At 43.6% G+C, this 11,500-nt stretch overlaps 1 pseudogene; it reads left to right on the plus strand.

Moving 5' to 3' along the window:
* The first annotated feature begins 10,651 nt into the window (after positions 1-10,651).
* LOC123396504 lies at positions 10,652-11,271 on the plus strand (annotated as a pseudogene).
* Positions 11,272-11,500: the final 229 nt, after the last annotated feature.

Genomic DNA, 11,500 nt, shown 5'->3' on the forward strand with positions numbered 1-11,500 from the left:
CCCTAGGTGCGACGCACCCTCCTCCCACTCTCCTATATATAGAGAGGGTTTTGGGGCTGCAAACAATACAATTTCTCTCTCTCGAGGCAGCCCTACTCCTTCTCCTCCTAGTCCTTCGTAGTGCTTGGCGAAGCCTTGTCGGAGTACCACGCAGCTCCACCATCACCACACCGTCGTTCTATCAGAGCTCTTCCTCAACTTCTCCTCCCTCCTTGCTGGATCAAGGCGTTGGAGACGTCACCGAGCTGCACGTGTCTTGAACGTGGAGGCGCCGTTGTTCGGTGCATAGATCAGAATCCACCGCGATCTGAATCGCTGCGGGTACGACTCCATCAACCGCGTTCTAGCAACTCTTCCGCTTAGCGATATTCAAAGGTATGAAGATGCTCTACCCCTATGCTCGTTGCTGGTTTCTCCATAGATAGATCCTTGTGTGACGTAGGAATTTTTTTGGAATTACTACGTTCCCCAACTGTGGCATCCAAGGCAGGTTCTATGCGTAGATTCTGTGCACGAGTAGAACACAAAAGTTGTGGGCGATGATTTGTCTATTGCTTGTCGTTACTAGTCTTATCTTGATTCGGTATCGTGGGATGAAGCGGCCCGGACAAACTTTACACGTACTCTTATGTGAGACTGGTTCCACTGACCGACATGCACTTGTTACATAAGGTGGCTAGCAGGTGTTTGTCTCTCCCACTTTAGTCACATCGGATTCGATGAAGAGGGTCCGTATGAAGGGTGATAACACACAAGTATAGGGGATCGCAACAGTTTTCAAGGCTAGAGTATTCAACCCAAATTTGTGGATTCGACTCAAGGGGAAGCCAAAGAATATTCTCTAGTATTAGCAGTTGAGTTGTCAATTCAACCACACCTAAAAGACTTAGTATCTGCAGCAAAGTTTCAGTAGCAAAGTAGTGTGATAGTAACAGTAGCAGCGGTAACAGTAGCAGTAGTGACAGCAGCAGTAGTGACAGCAGTAGCGGCAAAGTAACGTAGCAAGGACCAGTAGGAAAAACTTGTAGGCATTGGATCGGTGATGGATAATTATGTCGGATGGCATTCACCATGCAACAGTTATAACACGGGGAGATATGTAACTAGATCCAGTTCGTCAATGTAATGTAGGCATGCATTCCGTATATAGTCATACATGCTTAAGGAAAAGAACTTGCATGACATCTATTGTCCATCCCACCCATGGTAGCAGGGTCCTAATGGAAACTACGGGATATTAAGGTTCTACTTTCAATAGAGAACCGGAACAAAGCATTAGCACTTAGTGAATACATGAACTCCTCATACTATGGTCATCTCCACGAGTGGTACCGACTATTGTCACTCCGGGGTTGCCGGGTCATAACACGTAGTAGGTGACTACAACTTGCAAGATAGGATCAAGAACACACATATATTGATGGAAACATAATAGGTTCAGATCTGAAATCATGGCACTCGGGTCCTAGTGACAAGCATTAAGCAAAGCAAAGTAGTAGCAACATCAATCTCAGAACATAGTGGATACTAGGGATCAATCCCCATCAAAACTAACTCGATTACATGATAGATCTCATCCAATCCATCACCGTCCAGCAAGCCTACGATGAGATTACTCACGAACGATGAAGAGTATCATGGAATTGGCGATGAAGGAAGGTTGGTGATGACGACGGCGACGATCTCTCCTCTCCGGAGCACAGAACAGACTCCAGATCTACCCTCTAGAGGAAGAAGAGGTGGTGGCGGCGCCTCCATATCGTAAAACGCGATGATCTCTTCTCTCTGCTTTTTTCTGGCCGAAAGGGACTAAATAGAGCTGGAGTTGGAGGCGGCGGAGCCCCGAGGGCCCAACAAGCCTGGCACGCGCGGCCGGGGGGGGGGGGGCTCCTGGGCTTGTGGGCTCCTCGCTTCACGTCTCCGGTTGATTCTTGTGCCAATATTTCTTATATATTCCACAAAGTCCTCATAAAATTCCAGGTCATTCTAAGAACTTTTATTTCTGCACAAAAACAACACCATGGCAATTCTGCTGAATAATTTCCAGGTCATTCTAAGAACTTTTATTTCTGCGCAAAAACAACACCATGGCAACACCAGGTCATTCTAAGAACTTTTTCGAATCACATAAAATCGGAGAATTTTTGAATAATCACTAGGTTACCTCAACGGGGATGTGTATATCCCCTACAAGTAAATCATACTTTATCTTAACAGTAGGTATGTGGCATTCAAAGCTCCCAATAAGAATCGATGAAGTTTTTTCAATAGCATTGATGCAATGTACTCGATATTGTTTCTTCGGAAAGTGCACCGTATGCCAATTACCATTGACATGGAAAGTGACATTGCCTTTGTTGCAATCAATAACAGCCCCTGCAATGTTTCAAAAGGGTCTTCCAAGGATGACCGCCATGGCATCATCCTCGGGAATATCCAGAATAACAAAGTCCGTTAAGATAGTAACGTTAGCAACCACAACAGGCACATCCTCGCAAATGCCGATAGGAAGAGCAGTTGATTTGTCGGCCGTTTGCAAGAAGATTTCAGCGCGTGTCAACTTCTCCAATTCAAGTCTACGGTAAAGAGAAAGAGGCATAACACTAACACCAGCTCCAAGATCGCATAAAGCGGTTCTAACATAATTGCATTAAATGGAGCAAGGTATAGTGGGCACTCCGGGATCATCTAGTTTCTTAGGAGTTCCACCCTTGAAGGTGTAGTTGGAAAGCATGTTGGAAATCTCAACCTCAGGTATCTTCCTTTTATTGGTCACAATATCTTTCATGTACTTAGCATAAGGAGACATTTTGAGCATATCTGTCAAACGCATTTGCAGAAATACAAGTCTAATTATTTCAACAAAGCGCTCAAAATCCTCATCATTCTTTTTCTTGGATGGTTTGGGAGGAAAGGGCATGGGTTTCTGAACCCATGGTTCTCTTTCTTTACCATGCTTCCTAGCAATGAAGTCGTTCTTATCATATCTCTTGTTCTTAGGTTGTGGGTTATCAAGATCAACACTTGGTTCAATCTCCACATCCTTATCATTACTAGGTTGAGCATCATCATGAACACCACTATCGATATTATCACTAGGCTCATGTTCATCACCAGATTGTGTTTCGGCATCAGAAACACAGATATCATTTGGATTCTCAGGTGTAACAGCGGCAGGTTTGCTAGCATGCAAGTTCCTATAATCTTTCTTTTTCTTCCTAATACCAGGATGACTAGGTGCATCAGTGCTAACTCCTTGAGAATCTTGTTCAATTCTCTTAGGATGACCCTCAGGATACGAAGGTTCCTGGGTCATTCTACCACCTCTAGTGATAACTCTAACAGACTTGTCGTTCAGCTCATTGAGCAAGTCATTTTGAGCCTTAAGTACTTGTTCTACTTGAGTAGTGACCATAGAGGCATGTTTACTCAAAAGCTTAAGAACATTGATATTTATATCCACACAAGCACTTAAATGACTAAGCATACAAGCATTCTGTTCCAATTGTCTGCTAACATAGTCATTGAAACTTTCTTGTTTGACAAGAAAGATTTCAAATTCATCTAAGCATAAGCTAGCAGGTTTATCAAAAGGAATATTACTCTCATTGAATCTACGAAGAGAATTTACCTCTATTACCTGTGTCGGGTTATCAAGACCATGGATCTCTTCGATAGGTGGTAGATTCTTAACATCTTCAGATTTAATGCCTTTCTCTTGCATAGATTTCTTGGCTTCTTGCATATCTTCAGGACAGAGGGATAGAATACCTCTTTTCTTCGGAGTTGGCTTCAGAGTGGTTCGGGAATAGTCCAAGCATTCTCATTGCACAAGGTATTATTCAATAGAACTTCAGCTTGTTCCACAGTTCGTTCCCTGAAAACACAACCAGCACAACTATCTAGGTGGTCCCTAGAAGCATCGGTTAGTCCATTATAGAAGATATCAAGTATTTCATTCTTCTCAAGAGGGTGATCAGGAAAAGCATTCAGTAGCTCGAGAAGCCTCCGCCAAGCTTGTGGGAGACTCTCTTCTTCAACTTGCACAAAGGTATATATTTCCTGCAAGGCAACTTGTTTCTTATGGGCAGGAAAATATTTCTCAGAGAAGTAGTAGATCATATCCTGGGGACTACGCAAACAACCAGGACCAAGAGAAGTAAACCAAGTCGTAGCGTCATCCTTTAGCGAGAAAGGAAACAACTTAAGGATATATTAGTGGCGGATCTTTTCCTCACTCGGTAATGGGGTGAGTATATCATTCATCTTGGTAAGATGTGCCACAACCATTTCAGACTAATAACCATGAAAAGGATCAGATTCGACCAAAGTGATTAACTCAGGATCGTCACAAAATTCATAATCTTTATCGATCACAAAGATGGGTGAAGTAGCAAACTTAGGATCGTATTTCATCCTAGCATTCATATATTTTTCCTTCCACTTGCGCAGTAAATTCTCAAGATCATAGCTATCCTTACATGCAAGAAAGTCCTCAGCTATCTCTACCTCCATAACATAACCCTTAGGTATATCAGGCAATTCATATCTATGAGAGCTAGTTCTAACAGGTGAAATAGCAGGTTCTACTTCAATAATTTCAACAGTCACAGAAGTATCATCACATTCCGCAGTAACTCTAGCAATTTGTGCATCAAGGAATGCACCTAGTGGCAAAGTAGTATCAAACAAAGAATCATCACAAGCATCATGGATAGCAAAAGTAGCATCATCAAGCACACGTGACACATCAAAATTTCTAGCAGGAGGTGGTGTCGCAAACATACTCATAACTGAAGGTGAATCAAGTGCAGAGCTAGATGGCAGTTCCTTACCTGTCCTAGTAGTTGATGGCAAGACTTTAGTTTTTTTGGATCTCTCGGATTCCTCATAGTGATCAACAGATGTAAATCCCAAGTGACTCAGAGAATAGAGATATGCCTCCCCGGCAACGGTGCCAGAAAATAGTCTTGATAATCCACAAGTATCGGGGATCGCAACAGTTTTCGAGGGTAGAGTATTCAACCCAAATTTGTTGATTCGACACAAGGAGAATCCAAAGAATATTCTCGAGTATTAGCAGTTGAGTTGTCAATTCAACCACACCTAAAAGACTTAGTATCTGCAGCAAAGTTTCAGTAGCAAAGTAGTGTGATAGTAAGAGTAGCAGCGGTAACAGTAGCAATAGTGACAACAACAGTACTGACAGCAGTAACGGCAAAGTAACATAGCAAGGACCAGTAGGAAAAACTCGTAGGCATTGGATCAGTGTTGGATAATTATTTCAGATGACATTCATCATGCAACAGTTATAACATGGGGAGATATGTAACTAGCTCCAGTTCGTCAATGTAATGTAGGCATGTATTCCGTATATAGTCATACGTGCTTAAGGAAAAGAACTTGCATGACATCTATTGTCCATCCCTCCCGTGGCAGCGGGGTCCTAATGGAAACTACGGGATATTAAGGTTCTCCTTTCAATAAAGAACCGGAACAAAGCATTAGCACTTAGTGAATACATGAACTCCTCATACTGTGGTCATCTCCGGGAGTGGTACTGGCTATTGTCACTCCGGGGTTGCCGGGTCATAACACATAGTAGGTGAGTACAACTTGCAAGATAGGATCAAGAACACACATATATTGATCGAAACATAATAGGTTCAGATCTAAAATCATGGCACTCGGGTCCTAGTGACAAGCATTAAGCAAAGCAAAGTAGTAGCAACATAAATCTCACAACATAGTGGATACTAGGGATCAATCCCCATAAAAACTAACTCGATTACATGATATATCTCATCCAACCCATCACCGTCCAACAAGGCTACGATGAGATTACTCACGAACAATGAAGAGCATCACGGAATTGGTGATGAAGGAAGGTTGGTGATGACGACGGCGACGATCTGCCCTCTTTGGAGCCCAGAACGGACTCCAGATCTGCCCTCCAGAGGAAGAACAGGTGGTGGCGGCGCCTCCGTATCGTAAAACGCGATGAGCTCTTCTCACTGATTTTTTTCTGGGCGAAAGGGACTAAATAGAGTTGGGGTTGGAGGCGGTAATGTTTTTATATATTCCACAAAAAATCCTCGTAAATTTCCATGTAATTCTGAGAACTTTTATTTCTGCACAAAAACAACACCATGGCAATTCTGCTGAAAACAGCGTTAGTCCGGGTTAGTTCCATTCAAATCATGCAAATTAGAGTCCAAAACAAGGGCAAAAGAGTTTGGAAAAGTAGATACGATGGAGACGTATCAAAGGTAAATAGCATTGGCATATCAACGTTGTGGCTGTCACATAGGTAAGAAGCGTTCTTGCCAGAAACCATAATCAGCCATGTAAAACTTGCAACCACAATTAGAGGACGTCTAACTTGTTTTTTGCAGGGTATGCTATGTGATGTGATATGGACAAAAGGATGTGATGTTACATATGTGATGTATCAGATTGATCATGTTCTTGTAATAGGATTCACGACTTGCATGTCGATGAGTATGACAATAGGCAGGAGCCATAGGAGTTATCTTAATTTATTGTATGAGATGCAACGCCATGTGATTACTTTACTTTATTGCTAAACATTAGCTATAGTAGTAGAAGTAATAGTTGGCATGACAACTTCATGGAGACACAATGATGGAGATCATGATGATGGAGATCATGGTGTCATGCCGGTGACAATGATGATCATGGTGCCCCGAAGATGGAGATCAAAGGAGCAAGATAATATTGGCCATATCATGTCACTATATGATTGCATGTGATGTTTATCATGTTTTTCATCTTATTGCTTAGAACTACGGTAGCAAAGATAAGATGATCCCTCATTAAAATTTCGAGATATGTATTCCCCTAAGTGTGCATAGTTGCGAATGATCTTTCTCTCGAAGCACCACGTGATGATTGGGTATGATCGATTCTAACGTTCGCATACAACGGGTGTAAGCCAGTTTACACACGCAAAATACTTAGGTTGACTCAACGAGCCTAGCATGTACAGACATGGCCTCAAATACGGGAGACCGAAAGGTCGAACATGAGTCGTATGGTTGATACGATCAGCATGGAGATGCTCACCATTGATGACTAGTTCGTCTCACGTGATGATGAGACACGGGCTAGTCGACGTGGATCTTGTAACACTTGGATGACTAGAGGGATGTCAATCTAAGTGGGAGTTCATTAGTAATTTTATTAGATGAACTTAATTACCATGAACTCAGTCTAAAATTGTCTTTAGAAATATTGTAGATCCAATGGCCAACATAAATGTCTCATGCAACTTCAACGCGTTCCTAGAGAAAACCAAGCTGAAACATGATAGGAGCAACTATGCGGATTGGGATAATAACGTAAATCTCATCCTCACTACTTCCAAGAAGGCATATGTCCTTAATGCACCGCTAGGTGATCCTCCTGTTCCCGCGGCAACCCAGGACGTTAGGAACGCATGGTAGTCGTGGAGTGATGACTACTCTCTGGTTCAGTGTGGCATGCTTTACAGTTTAGAACCGGGGCTCCAAAGGCGTTTTGAGCAACACGGAGCATATGAGATGTTCGAGGAGCTGAAACATGTTTTTCAAGCTCATGCCCGGGTCAAGAGATATGAAGTCTCCCCCAAGTTCTTTAGCTGTAAGATGGAGGAGAATAGTTCTGTCAATCAGCACATACTCAGAATGTCTGATTGCAGAACCGCTTGACTCAGCTGGGAGTTGAACTTCCGGATGTTGCGGTCATTGACAGAATCCTCCAGTAGCTTCCACCTAGCTATAAAGGCAGTGTGATGAACTAAACATGCAAGGGATGGAGAAAACCATTCTGGAGTTGTATTCAATGCTGAAATCTACGGAGGTAGAAATCAAGACAGAATATCAAGTGTTGATGGTCAATAAGACCACCAGTTTCAAGAAGGGCAAGGGTTAGAAGAACTTCAAGAAATACGGCAAAGCAGTTGCCACACCTGGTAAACCAGTTGCCAGGAAGAAGCCAACGAAATGACCCAAGCCAGAGACTGAGTGCTATTACTTCAAGGGAACCGGTCACTGGAAGCGGAATTGCCCTAAGAACTTAGCGGACAAGAAGGCCGGAAACGTCAAAGGTATATATGATACACATGTTATTGATGTGTACCTTACCAGCCCTCGTAGTAGCTCCTGGGTATTAGATACCGGTGTTGTTGCTCACATTTTCATCTCAAAATAGGATATGTGGAACAAGCGTAGGCTAGCAAAGGACAAGGTGAAGATGTGCGTCGGGAATGGTTCCAAGGTCGATGTGATCACCATCGGCACGCTACCTCCACATCTACCTTCGGGATTAGTTTTAAACATTGATATTTGTTATTTAGTACCAGCTTTGAACATGAACATTGTATCGGGATCTTTCTTAATGCAGGACGACTACTCATTTAACTCTCAGAATAATGGTTTTTCTATTTGTATGAGTGGTATGTCTTATGGTCATGCCCCGCTGGTCAATGGTTTATTCTTGATGAATCTCGATCGTGATGTTACACATATTCATAGTGCGAGTACCAAAAGATGTGAAGTTTATAATGATAATCCCACATACTTGTGGCACTACTCCCTTGGTCATGTCGGTGTCAAGCGCATGAAGAAACTCCATACAGATGGACTTTTGGAGTCTCTTGATTTTGAATCATTTGACACATGTGAACCGAGCCTCATGGGCAAGATGACCAAGACTCCGTTCTCCAGAACAATGGAGCGGGCAACCAACTTATTGGAAATAATACATACCGATGTATGTGGTCCAATAAGCGTTGCGGCTCGCGGTGGCTATCGTTATGTTCTCACCCTCACTGATGATTTAAGTACATATGGATATGTCTACTTAATGAAGCACAAGTCTGAAACCTTTGAAAGGTTCAAGGAATTTCAGAGTGAGGTGGAGAATCAACGTGACAAGAATATAAAGTTCTTACGATTCGATCGTGGATTAGAATATTTGAGTCACGAGTTTGGCACGCACCTAAGGAAATATGGAATTGTTACACAACTCACGCCGCCTGGCACACTGCAGCGTAACAGTGGGTCTGAATGTCATAATCTCACTCTATTGGATATGATGCGATCTATGATGTCACTTACTGGTTTACCGCTATCATTTTGGGGATATGCATTGGAAACTGTCGCATTCACTTTAAATAGGGCACCGTCTAAATCCGTGGAGACGACACCGTATGATTTATGGTTTGGCAAGAAACCTAAGGTGTCATTTCTAAAAGTTTGGGGCTGTGATGCTTATGTAAAGAAACTTCAACCTGAGAAGCTCAAACCCAAAGCGGAAAAATGTATCGTCATAGGATACCCTAAGGAAACTACTGGGTATACCTTCTATCTTAGGTCTGAGGGAAAGTCTTTCACTACAAGAAATAGGCTCGTTTATGACAAAAAATAGTGACGGCGGTTTTATTGGTTATAGATCTATGACTAAAATTTACAAAAAGGTCATGAGATGTCTAAGAGGGTCCAAACTGTAGAAAATTTTGACAATCTCTACGAAGAAGGTCATAATTCCATTGCCCAAAAAGGTCACTGGCATGTGTAGCTCTATTTATGCCCGCAGTGTAGGTCCTCCATGAAAAAATTAAGAAGGTCATAGGCTTAAATAGAGGTAACTGGGCAGAAAACTCAACAATTTCTCCTACATGTCTTGTATAGGTGTCGACAAGGCCACAAATGGAAAATGAATTTTACGTCCAAAGAAAACGAGAAGTCCCTTTAGCAACATTGTTTGCCATTCCAAGATACACCCTTGTGCAAAATTGTTTGACCGATTTCCTTCCGATTCCATCTGATTTCCTTCTGATTCAGTAGAAAACCGTTTAAATGACAAAAATAGCTTTAAAGATCAAAATTGAATAAGTTGGTTATCGTCCATTAAATGTGGTAATCTTGAGGGAAACATTTAGTGATGTCGTTTGGGAAAATAGTTTTGGTACTTGTTCCAAAAACCACTTCTATTTTTAGCACTTAGAAATTATTTTAGATATCACCTTTCTCTATCCAATCAGGACCCATAATCCCTCTCCCTCGGATCACACCACTGCAGACCATCTGAGCCGTTCACGCGATACCTATCCAACGTCTCTCACCCACCCATCCTTCGTGTGATAAAGACATTTAGATTGGTTTCCTAATGACACTTGAATCCGTGGTACTACGAGATACATTCGAATCGAAAAAGGTTCCACATGTCGTATGCTACACATGAATATCCTTTCCCAAAATCAATATCTGCTTGCCGTTCACGTACATGTGCATGACGATTTTTTTTCTTTTAAGAGGAAATGTGCATAAACAAACTTGGTATGCATCTGTCTATGTAAATGTTAAATCTCGAACCAATCAGGACGCAGAAAACTCTTCCCACGTATCACCCCTTGTAGCCAATCTGAGCCGTCCATCTGACGTCTCTCATTCACCTCTCTTGGAATAATTGGAATGAAAAAAAAGCCCCTTCTCCCCCGTGATCTCTGTGTGTCTGTCTCTCCCCTCACGCGACTCCTCCGCCGCCGTCATCTCTGACATTCGATTCTGGCTAGGGTTTCAGCCACCACCCCTAGGTTCGTCGGGATCTGCCACATCCGCACGCCGCCTGCTCGATGGAATCTCCACACATGTCGCTGGCGTGCGGGCTGCCGCTGCTGGAGTGCGTCTACTGCCTCGGGTGCGCGCGGTGGGCGTGGAAGCGGTGCGTCCACACGGGCTACCACGACAGCGCCACCTGAGGACATGCCGCCGCGGCCAACTTGGCGCCCGTCCGCCGGATGTGCCGCCTCGTCATGGCCAACTACGAGCCCGACCTCGCTGCCCCGCTCCTCGACCCCTCCAATGGCGTGCGCTGCCACACCTACGCCGACACCGGGGGCCGGGTCACGCCCTACCTGCTCTACCTCGACCTCGGCCGCTCCGGGGCCTCAACCTCGGCGGCGAGTCTAACTACGCGCTGCTCCTCGACAACCGCCTCGGCAAGTGCCGCTTCGACGGCGGCTACGTCCACAACGGCCTCCTCCGGGCCGCTGGCTGGGTGCTCGACAAGGAGTGCGACCTGCTCCGGGACCTCCTGGACCGGTACCCTGACTACACGCTCACCTTCACGGGCCACTCCCTCAGCGTTGTCATCAGAAATTGGTTGCAGAAGTTATCAGAATTGGTTACATGCCTGTCATCAGAATTTATTTTGTTCAGTGCTACTACTGCTGTCAGACAACATACCTGCTCTGCTTCTGACTTCTGAATGGGATAGACATTGCATTGCTCACCAACTAATTTGCTTACTTGCTTGCTGCTTAAAATACAGTTGCAGAAGTTTTCTACATGTCTTTCTGAATTTTGTTTAAGTGCTTGCTTGCTTGCTGCTACAAATTCAGTTGTTGCTACTGTTATGCTGCTAGAATACTGTTATGTGCCTCTCTGAATTTTGTTGAGTTCTTGCTTGCTGCTACAAATTCGGTATATTAGAATTC

Source organism: Hordeum vulgare, chromosome 5H (assembly GCF_904849725.1).
Source record: "Hordeum vulgare subsp. vulgare chromosome 5H, MorexV3_pseudomolecules_assembly, whole genome shotgun sequence".
NCBI classification, from domain to species: domain Eukaryota; kingdom Viridiplantae; phylum Streptophyta; class Magnoliopsida; order Poales; family Poaceae; genus Hordeum; species Hordeum vulgare.